Genomic DNA, 11,955 nt, shown 5'->3' with positions numbered 1-11,955 from the left:
GGGTAGACGAAGGCGTTAATATGAGAGATTGTAGAGGATCCCTCGGGTGCAGTAGGCCTATTTACGAAGAGATGAACGGATTGGCACTGTCACCTTCTTCTTCTTCTTGTGGCTGTCTTTTTCGGATATTGGTGACCACTTACTTATTCGAAAAAGTACCTCGCTCGTGTGTGAAATTCGTGTCCTTACACTTCCGAACCAAGATGTTTTTCTTTTTCCTCGATCTCTTTTATCAAGTATCCTACGTCGAAGAATGTTATGCAGCAGTTCATACCTGTTTACATTCCTCATTGAATGGCCGAGATATTGTCGTTTTATGCATTTTACTGTGTTTAGGATATATTTTTATTAATTTTGCGGAGAATATAATCTTCGTAATTTTATCCGTCCCTGGCAACATCTCAAATGCATTAAGTTGTTAGCCCGTCCTCTCCGTCAAAGACCATGTCTCATCTCCATAGAAAAGGATGGGAAATATGTAGCAACGTAGGAATGTTAATTTTGTTTCGAATGAGAGGGTTCAAATGGTTCTGAGCACTATGGGACTTAACATCTGTGGTCATCAGTCCCCTAGAACTTAGAACTACTTAAACCTAACTAACCTAAGGACATCACACACATCCATGCCCGAGGCAGGATTCGAACCTGCGACCGTAGCAGTCGCGCGGTTCCGGACTGCGCGCCTAGAACCGCTAGACCACCGCGGCCGGCGAATGAGAGGGGATGGCTCTTGAACACATTAGTCATTTTACGGAATGCGGCTCTAGCTTTCTCAATATGGACTTTTAATTACTCGCGGGTCATTTCATTGGATGTTGATGTTATTTCCTAGAGATAAATAATAGTTTATTTTTTCAATAAATTTAGCATTCATTTTTTACCCTTGTTGCTTTTATATAGGCCATAACGCTTGTTGCTTTTGTTGATTCGGTATGCAATATGTTGGCATACGATATGAAGGCAGCACCGAAACAGCTTGCCTCTTCATTTTATTCTTTCTCTTGTTGCATGCTAGTAGTCGGAGTACAAAAAAAATAATAATCCGAAGGATGGTAAAGGATTGAAGTATTCGTGCTGCTGGATGAGGCCACGTGTTCCTTGGCAGGTTCCGATGCACGACGACATCTCTCCAAAGAACTGAAATCGTACCACGAGACTCTCGGCCACTGGGCGATACGCATTATTCGACAAGACATTGACGATATCCTGTTCTGTCTCACAATCAGCGCCAAAAATATAAAATTTGCCCTACGTCTCAGGTAAGTGCGATTTTAAACCTGCTGAGCAAAGCAACAATAAGAAGATAGCACAAAGTACAGGACTTGAGGTGTGTGGACAATTTCTACCGATTTTTTCATTCTCAATTTAGATTCAGACTAGTATATCGAAATTTCGCTCTGTTCCGCAGGATATAGAAATGAGACTAACTAAAGACTTTAACTAGAAAACTGTAGTAATCACCGGCAGTATCCAGTTATGGCATTGTATTTGAAACAATGCCTCATTACAAAAGATTTTTTCATGCTCACACACAAGTAAAACGATTACCGGCTTAGAATGTTCTAGCAGTCATCTTCAGACGATCAAAACGTCGCTACAGTGAGTAACTAGTCACGTGTAGTACACACACATACAATGTTATTGGGTTTTAAAGATATAGTTCGTGTGTGTACCACATATGACGTATTACACACTGAAACGAAATTTTAATGATGTGACCATGATGACTTGAACATTCAAAACCCGTCATAAATTCTCGATTAAGATAAATAAGTTTTATATTTATTAACTATCATGTACTTCAAAAACATGATCATGCCAAGTCTTATAAAACAACGTATCAGCATAGGCCTCAGTAAAAGTAGCCACAGGGTTTGCCTGTAGTGAATAAAATTTTTGAAGAATTGGAAGTATTTTTCATTAATCGACTAGACTTTATTGGTTATTGACTGTAATGAGTATTATAGAACCACTATCATCATTTACATCTATAAAGTATATGAGTGTCATAATTAGTTTATTAAGTTTTCGAACTCACACAGCTTTTGAATTCATCACAAAAAGAGGCGTAGGGTGGAAATAGCTAGATTGTAGCTGATCTGATATTAATAGTGCCATAGTAAAGTTCTTTTTTTTTGTAAAATTATAATTTATGTTTAGTTTCAGTTCGTATAAAACTGATTAACTGGGCTTCGTACCAACAAATAGTTGAGAGGATGCCTTTCAGTTATTTAGCTAGCGATCAGGAAAAGAAAATATCTGTTGTATTCTGTCTCTCTATAAGTGGATTGACTTAAGTACTCTAGAAACTCTCTGTTTTGCTTGGAGAAAATGCGTGTTTAAAGTCGGTGGTAGGCAAAAATCCTACTGAATGCCTTCTCAGAACATTATTTTGAACAACTAGTTCCGGAGCTTATTCAAAGTGTAAATGGTTGCGAAAACATACTTGACCTTTTAGCAACAAATAATCCTGACTAAATAAGGAGCATCATGACAATTGCAAGGTTAGTGGCCACAAGGTTGCTGTGGCTAGACTGAATACCGTAAAATCCAAACATACCAAAAATAAACGTAAAATAAGTTTATTAAAAAAAGGCAGATGAAAATTCGATCGACACCTTCCAGAGAGACAGTCTCCACTCCTTGAAATCTGACTATGTGGGCGTAGACCAGATGTGGTTTGAACACAAAGAAACAGTATCGTTGACAATTGTGATATATGTACCAAATGAATTAATAACAGATGGTAATGATCCCCCCTGGCACACAAAACATGGCAGAACGCTGCTGCAGAAGCAATGAAAAAAGAATGCAAAATTAAAAAGAACGCAAAATCCTCAAGACTGCCGAAGTTTACAGAAGCTCGAAATTTAGCGTGAACTTCAATCCAAGATACTTTTAGTAGTTTCCACAACGAAACTCCTCGAAGTCTGCCAGAAATCCCGAAGAGATTCTGGTTGTGTGTAAAGTACACCAGTGACAAGACGCAATCAATACCTTCTCTGCGTGATAACATTTGTGATATTATTGATGATTTCTCCACTAAAACAGAATTACTAAACACAGTTTCCTGAAATTCCTTCACAAAAGAACACGCGTAGATATTCCAGAATTCGAATCAAGAACAGGAGATTACTGTTTAACGTCTATCGACAACGAGGTCATTAGGGACGAAGCTCGGATTAGGGAAAGATGGGGAAAGAAACGCGCCGTGGTTTTTAAAAGGAACCATCCTGGCATTTGCCTGAAGCTATTGAGGGAAACCACGGAGAAGCTAAACCGGGATGACCAGCCGCTGGTTTAAACCGCCGTCTTTCCGAATACGAGTCGAGTGTGCTAACCACTAGGCCACCTTACTCGGTCGAATCAAGAACAACTGCCAAAATGAGTAACTTAGAGGTAGATATCATTTGTGTAGCGAAGCAGCTTAAAACAGATAACAAAGGCAACGCTTCCAGTCCAGACTGTAGATCAATCAAGTTGATTTCAGAGTATGCTGAAACAATAGCTTCACACTTACCAATCATACACAACCGCTCGCTCGTAGAAAGATGAGTATCCAGGGACTTGAAGTTGCACAAATCACACCAATATACAAGAAAGGAAATAGGCGTATTGCACTGAATTACGGACCCATATCAGTAAAGTCGATTCGCAGTAGGATTTTGGAAGATATACAGTGCTCGAACATTATGGATCACGTAGAAGAAAACCATTTATTGACAAATAGCCAATACACATTTAGAAAATATCGGTCTTGTGAAATACAACAAGCTCTCTATTCTTACGAAGTAATGAAGGCTATCGACAGGTGATGTGAAACGGTTTCCATATTTTTATATTTACAGAAGGCTTTTGACATCGTTCCTCACAAGCGACTTCTAATTAAATTGCGTGCCTGTGCAGTGTCGACTCAGTTATGTGACTGGATTGGTGATTTCCTGTCAAAAAGGTCACAGTTCGTAAAAACTGGCAGAAAGTCATTGAGTAAAACAGGAGTAGTATGTAGGGTTTCCCAAGGCAGTGTGTTGTTCCCGACCTGCATAAACGCTTTAGGAGACAATCTGAGCAATCCTCTTAGATTGTTTGCAGATGATACTGCATTTAATATCATGTAATATCATCAGAGGATCAAAACGACAAGATAACTATATGACAAGATATCTATATGATGCAAAAATTGGCAGTGGGCTCTAAATCATGAAAAATGTGAAGTCGTCCATATGAACACTAAAAAGAATCCGCTAAATTTCTGTGATACGATAAATCATACAAATATAAAGCCTGTAAACTCAGCTAAATACATAGGCAATACAATTACGAATAACTTAATTTGGAACGATCACATAGGTAATTTTGTGGCGAAAGCAAACCAAAGGCTGCAATTTACAAACCAAAGACTGCGATTTAATGCCAGATCACTTAGAAAATGAAACAGGTTTACTGAAGGGACTGCTTACACTACGCTTGTCCGCGCCCTTCATGAGTATTGCCGTGCGATGTCCGATTCGCATCAGATAAGGTTGAAGGAAGACATACAAAAAGTTCAAAGAAGGGAGTCATTAAAACAAAGGTATTTTTCGCTGCGGCAGGATCTTCTCATAAAATTTCAATCACCAACTTTCTCCTCAGAGTGTTAAAATATTTAGTTGGCGACACGTGCGTAGAGAGGAATCATCATAAAGAAAAGAGAAATTAAAACACTCAATAAAAGCGCGCAGTTCGAGAGTAGAACAGTAGAGAAATAGCTTCATGGAGGTTCGATGTGCCATCTACCAGGCACTTTATTGTGAACTGGAGAGTAATCATGGAGATGTAGATGTAGATGCAGATTTTCCTGCTGTTAAAGAAACCTTTGTTGTCACATCTTTAAATTTAAATCATAGTAAACTGGTAAAATGTTTTACTGTATGATGTTCTCCTTTGTGTACCCATCATTTTAATTCTATTTCATTTTTGCTTTATCGTGTTCAATACTAGATTAACGTGAGCGTGATTTTCCACCATGTAATATGATGACTGCGCCGCAGTAACCCAAGTATACGAGTATATGCATATGATGAGTTTCACTGCATAAGTCCTCAGTATATCCTTTCAAGTTAACAATGGAAGGTCGTTACATGTTTGTACTTGCATTATGTTACATCTTACTTGCATTTCAACCATTTGAAAATGACTATACAGCCGAAACTGCTCACCAATCGAGGAAAAACAAAGGCATCGTTTAATCCAACAACAGCTGTGTGGCAGACTGTTGCCGCTGAGACATAGCAACTGAAGAATACATCATGGCTAAAAGAGCTTTAGATATAAGTGAAAAGTCACACACATTGTTAGAAAGTTAGTTTTCACACGCAGAATGAAATTATAGAAACTGAGGACAGAGTTTGCCTCCGGTAGGTGAGACCTTGCGGCAGTAATAGCGAGGACCGAGCTGAGCCAAATTAAAGAGGGGGTCACGTGATGCAATCTGTTGCTCATTGCCAGCAGTGCTTAGCGCACGTGCATCGGCTCTTTAATCTTAAACGGTCTGGTCAGCAGCTGTCGACCATCTCGTTAGTCTTCGTTGTTTAATCTGCCTGATCCTTAAAGCTGCGTCGCTAGAGCTACGTCTTTCTCTGTACTGCATGTAACGGAAGGACTTCAGAAAACGCCTTGGTTTGTAGCGAACCTGAAATATCAGTACCAGAATATCAGTTACAATAAGAATGAATTCCAGCGTGTCAGACATTTTCCAAAATTCTTCTGGTTCTTGCGCATTTTTTTCACTGATTTATGATGAATATGTCCAGCTATTAAATTTATTATAGACTGGAGGGTCAATTTCAAAAATATCTGTTGGCTAGTTATCTGTATAAACTTTGTCGAAAATTCCTTTGAGTTCACTAATTCTAAATTTATCGCCAAGTTTATATTTAGGCCTATCATTATAATTTATTTCATAAACTTCTATTGGATACATTTTATTGTTAAATGCACTGTATTATTGTATTCATCAACTAATTTTGGGACTGCATCTAGTCATTTATACTGACCTTGAGATCTCTTCCACATTTTTTTCTTTTAATGTCTTATTTAATTTTTCTACAACAGATGCTTTTAGTTCTGTAAACATACAATAGTGATTATTGCTATATTTTTTCATAATTTCTTGAAAATCTTTATTATAAAATACTTTCTATCACCTGTTTCTAAATTTTGTGGAGTTCTCTCTCTAAATATATTTTTCGAAAGCATCAACTAGATTTCTACTTGTCTTATCTTTGATTGGAATAGCCCAAGCAGATTTTGAGAACACATCAATTACAGTTAGTAAATATTTTTATCCTTTACTTAATTTTGAAATTCCACAAATGTGACTGTCCATTTATATAGATTAAGTTTTAAATTATTTCACAAAATATGATTATCTTTACATCCACTGGTAGAATTTTAACTGTGTCTTGTACAGTTTGAAAATTTGATTTGCATAACATTTTTCGTTGATTACTATAATTTACTTCATATAGCTTATCAGACACACTTCCTATAATACCAAAATCTTAAAATTTTAAGTCTTTATTTATATTTTTACCAACTACAATAATTCTCTTAAGCCTGAAGTTGTGTTGAAAATTGTACATTTTTCGTTTGTCTCCAGTTTAAAAGTAATTCCAATTATTTGTTTATCATTTACTATATTTTCTAGTCTATTACATTTATCTAAAGCAAATGTAAGAGTTGTATTCATGCTTTTCATCTTATCATCAAGATGTGTTATAATGGTAAGAATCTGCATAACTTTCTCATTAAGATGTTTTGTACCGACAGAATTATTGAATTGTGTTACAATACTCATATATCAGCTTTTGTGACAAGATTGAAACTGACCACACATAAGGGTTGGCAAGCATGAGTGTAACCACGCTCTGCTACCAGTGATACGCCCGCTAAACCCGCTGGGCAGAACAGGGAATAGGATTGTGGAAAGGGCCAAGGGTTGAGGTCAGTTTCTGCTTTTAATGGTCATTTATTTTAATTTAATAACCTTTACAACCAAAGAGACACATAGCCGAATCTTTACGAAATGCAACTCTTTTATAGCTGAATGCCTCCAACAAGAAATCTTAACAAGATAAAAACCCATTTAAGATAGAAATAAAATAATTCAAAAAACAACATACGGCAAGTGCAATACAAATGGCTGTGGGACACAATTAAATTCCAAAAATTTAGAATATATTACCACAGCTAGACCTTTAAAGGCAGAAAGCCAACAAGAAATCTTAAAAAAATCAAAATTTCAATTAGGATAGCAATAAAATAATTTAAACCCCAAAAAGCAACATATGCAAGGTGCAACATAAATGGCTGAGGGACACAATTAAATTTCAAAACTTCAGGATATATTACCATAGACCTTTAAAGGCAGAAGACCAGGATGTTTAACAACAAGAAATCTTAAAAATCAACAAGATAAAAATCGAATTAAGACAGCAATAAAATAATTTAAAGAAGCAACATATGCAAGGCGCAATACCAATGGCTGAGGGCCACAATTGAACTTCAAATCGTAAAACATATTCTCATAATCCTTAAAGGCAGAAGGCCACAGTGTTTAAGCTTGAAAGAAAAATTTAAAAACTAATTTTGCAAAATTTTAAGAAAACAGAACAAATAAGCATAAGCCTAAAATTTAAAGTAGCTGAAAACAGATAATTAAATACCGGTGGCACTCAGAAGGCCTCCTGGGAGGTCGATTTGCCCTCATTCACTTAGCCCAACTTTGCTTGATCCATCAGAATCCAACAAGGGGACAGCCACGGGCCGACCGACACAACGACTTGCTTCCCGTCAATCAGTACATGAGAACTCAAACCGGCAATGTTACAAACGTGATAATCCACAATGGAGATGCATTAGCTGTCAAAATTACACACCATGTTGGACAGCGACAAGAGGTGAGGAAAGGACGCTGCCTGAAATTACGTTAGTGGCGAGGGCAGGTGACCGGAACACTAACGGCCACAAGACAGAAATTCCACTGGTGCACTCAAATCGTAGTCGACCAAAATAGTTAATTGCACCTAATGGCAGCTGAATCTCGGCAGTAGAACCACTCGGTGTTGCTCTGTTCATTTTGTGGTGGTTCGCCTCGGTGGTTGCTGTTGAGGAAGTTTTCCGGTCAGCAATTGATCAGTCAAAAAGACGCCACAAAAGTGTTTGATTTTGAATTGTTTAGCAAGATTTTCAATATCAGAATTATTTAAAGCGTTAGAATAAATATGAATTATTTCTTGGAAATTTATTTGTAGTTTTTTTCGCTCCACCTCCAGTTTTCTTCTCCATTGCTAAATTATATATTTTTTCTTCTAATCCTTGATCTTTTTGTTTTTTATGTATTACCGTTTTTGCTACTGTACCGACTACTGTACTGGCAGCAGATAAATATGGAATTGAAGGCAAAAAATGGAATAAATCCTTTTTCATACTTTGTTAATCTAGTACATTCGTTCTATTTTGTTAGCTATTTGACAATTTTTTCACAACAGACATAACTAATGTTATCAACAAATTTCCACATGTACTCTTACCTCTCTTTTATTTTTGTGCATCAGTTAAAATTATCATTACTGTATAGTTGATAATTATTGAGTTTAATTTTAACTAATTTTACCACTAGGTAGAAAAGTATTATCACTGCTGAAGTTGAGTTTAATTTATATAGATAAATTTTTTTTGTAAAGATCAGTATTTTTTTTAATCCTCAACCATTATCATCAACATCTAAACTCACATCTTATTTTCTCTTTCCATACATTATTCTTCTAACTGTTGTAGCAGTTAACTTTCTCCACTTGTTGCCTCAGAAGTATGCAATTCTTTCTTTTGCATGTACTTGAAATTCTTTATCTGATTCATGTCTTTTTTGCTGTTTATGATGTCTATATGCAGTATCATATTTTTTGCAAGTTTCATCTAGTAGAACTTCGAAACTTCTGGGAAGATTGAAACTATGTGCTGGTCTGCGACTCGAACTTATGACGTTTGCCTTTCGTGGGCAAATTCTCTACCAACTGAACTACCCAAGCACAATTCACGGCCTGCCCTCATAGCTTTAATTCCGCTAGTACCTCGTCTAATACATTCCATACTTCACAGTAGCTCTTCTGCATACTTTGCAGAACTAGCACTACTGGAAGAAGGGATACTGCTAGTTCTGCAAGGTACACAGGAGAGTTTCTGTGAAGTTTTGAATGTTGAAGTTGAGGTACCTGCGGAGTTGAAGCTGTGAGGACAAGTTGTCAGTCGTGCTTGGGTAGCTCAGTCAGTAGAGCACTTGTCCGGGAAAGGCAAAGGTCTCGTGTTCGAGTCTCGGTCTGGCACACAGTTTTAATATACCAGGAAGTTTCATATCTGCGGAACACTCCGCTGCAGAGTGAAAAGTTCATTCTGGAAACATCCTCTAGGTTCTAGCTCGTCATGTCTCCGCAATATCCTTTCTTCTTCTTTATATTTTTCGTATTCTGTTGTGGGTTGTTTCTTGCATTTTTTAAGTTCCGCTTTTAATTATTCCTTCACCATTCTATTTCTTTAAGCCTTTTTAACAACCTCTGCTTCCTATGCATAATGTCTTTCGGATTATCCCATTTTACAAATATTTAATAAGGATAAAAAACAGTAATGACTTACTTTTAATTTTTAACGTCAGTGGTAATGATATCAAGAGGAATGATTCGGTCCCATTATGTTCTTAAAAAAAAAATCTTTACTTTTATTTCTGTACGTGCCATTATTAATTTTTCTTGTAATATCTATTGTAATAAAAGCAAAATTATCTTCATTCCCGCATTTAATACACGTTTCCTTAAAATCATCAAATTTTAAATCGCCTCCTACAAATTCGTGATAAATGTGATTTAAGTTTGTGCCGTCTTGTCTAAAATTATTTTAAAAATTTATATGACCTCTTACTAATTTTTTTGATATCTTCGAGTATGTCTGGGCTAAATAAAACCAATATTCATCTGTAACGTTTGCTTGTAAAATATTCTCTAACTACATCCTGAGTGTCGAGAGTAAAATCATCGAATACTGCTACTGAATTACCTTGACACTCATCGAATTGTGTAGTTTCGTCATTATTTTCGATAAATGTAGTAAAATTCTTGGTTATCAATGTCCCCTTTGGGATTTACCGGTTTAATTGCTTGCCGTCTGGAATCTTGTCTATACCGGGAATTTATCAACGCTGTATGGAGCAGCTCATTCAAGACATTTCCTGTTACAACACGTATCTTGGTGATATCTCAATAACGGGATCTGCACAGGAGAAGCATTTAAGAAATCTTCAGTCAGTTTTCCAATGCCCCCTGTAGAATGGCCTTCGTTGCAAGCTGAAAAACTACAGTTTTTTCTGTCCACAGGAGCATCTTTGATATATGTGCTTAACTAAAATGGCATTTCCTCAACAGACGACTACATAAAAGCCGTTGTCAACATGCCAGTGCCCAACGAACTAACAGAGTTTCACTCTTTTTTGGGTAAGTTTCGTATTGTGCTCATTTTATTTCCCTGGCCACGCATATCTGCTTCGCCAAAAGGGTGTTACGTTCGTCTGGTCTGCAGATTGTCAACGGGCTTCTCAGTTTATCAAGCAGTGTTTGTGCTCTGCTCCCTATCTGACTTTTTTTATACTGGGTAAAGCTTTAAGCCTGGCCTGTGAAATGACGCAGTATGGCACTGGTGTGGTCCTGTTTCATTAGAAACCAGATGGCAAAAAACTACCCATCACTTTCACATACAAGACACTTTCTGCTGTACAGCGTAATTATTCACAGATGGGAAAGAAGGTGCTAGTTAATATTTCCAGAATTATTTTCCTTCAGATCATCGACCACAAGCCGCTGGTTTCCTTATTCAGCCGTCATTCCAAGTTGCCACATGGGATTGCCCTCCAACTACAGAGGTGGTCCCACTTTCTCAGTAATTTGTGCTATGACATTCGTTATCACTCCACCACCAAGCAAGCAAATATTGAGGCATTGTCATGACTGTTGGTGAGACCTGATCAAGAGTCCAGTCGGCAAGAGGCTTTTGTGTTCCCTGCGGGCAGTACCATGACGCATCAAACCTTGTTGGATCTTCCATTGACCATGTAAGAGTTCGTGACTGCTGTGGCCACTGACCAGCTTTTTGAGAAAAAACATTTCAGCTGTCCAGTTGGGTTGGATAGAGTGCATCCTGTTGGGTGCACATCTGGCATGATGTACATTTTTCTTCTCCAGCATCGACTAATTGTTGTTCAGAGGGGTTTCTTGCTTGCTATTGAATAGCAAAGCTGCCAGGTGATTGTTCCCCCAGCACTGCATCCTTCTATACTCCAGCTGCTGCATGCGTGACACAGGGATTTGACTCATATGAAGGCACTAACGTGTCTTCATGTCTGCTGGCTGGTGATCGACAGTGACATCAAACATCTGGTGTGGGGCTACAGGGGCTACATGCAGAACCAGGCTGTACTGCTGCACCAGTTTTTCCTTTGGCTAGATCTAGAGCACCATTGGAAAAGGATGCATGTCAGTTTCGTGGACACTTTTCTGGACGGCATGTGGTTGTTGGTGGTTGAGCATTGTTTATTTCCTCCACATTATCAACTGCCACTGTTTGCATGTTGTCGGTTATTTTTGTCATATAAGGGTCCCCAAGTACCCTCATGTTTGATGAAGGATGACAGTCTGCGCCATTGGAATTTGACGACATTTGCATTCACAGTGGTATTTGAGACCTAACTGCCACGCTGTTTCATCCAGCTTCTAACCTGAGGTGGAGTGCTTTATGCATACATCAAGCACCAAATGAAGAAGTCTGTTTGTGCATTTTTCCATGTTGATACACTGTTGAATTTTCTGGCTAAGTACGTAGTGACTGGCCAATGGGTGCAGTTTGGTAGAGCATTGGCATGGGCATCAGCGA

Source organism: Schistocerca piceifrons, chromosome 4 (assembly GCF_021461385.2).
Source record: "Schistocerca piceifrons isolate TAMUIC-IGC-003096 chromosome 4, iqSchPice1.1, whole genome shotgun sequence".
Lineage (NCBI taxonomy): Eukaryota > Metazoa > Arthropoda > Insecta > Orthoptera > Acrididae > Schistocerca > Schistocerca piceifrons.
This window is presented reverse-complemented; position numbering follows the sequence as displayed.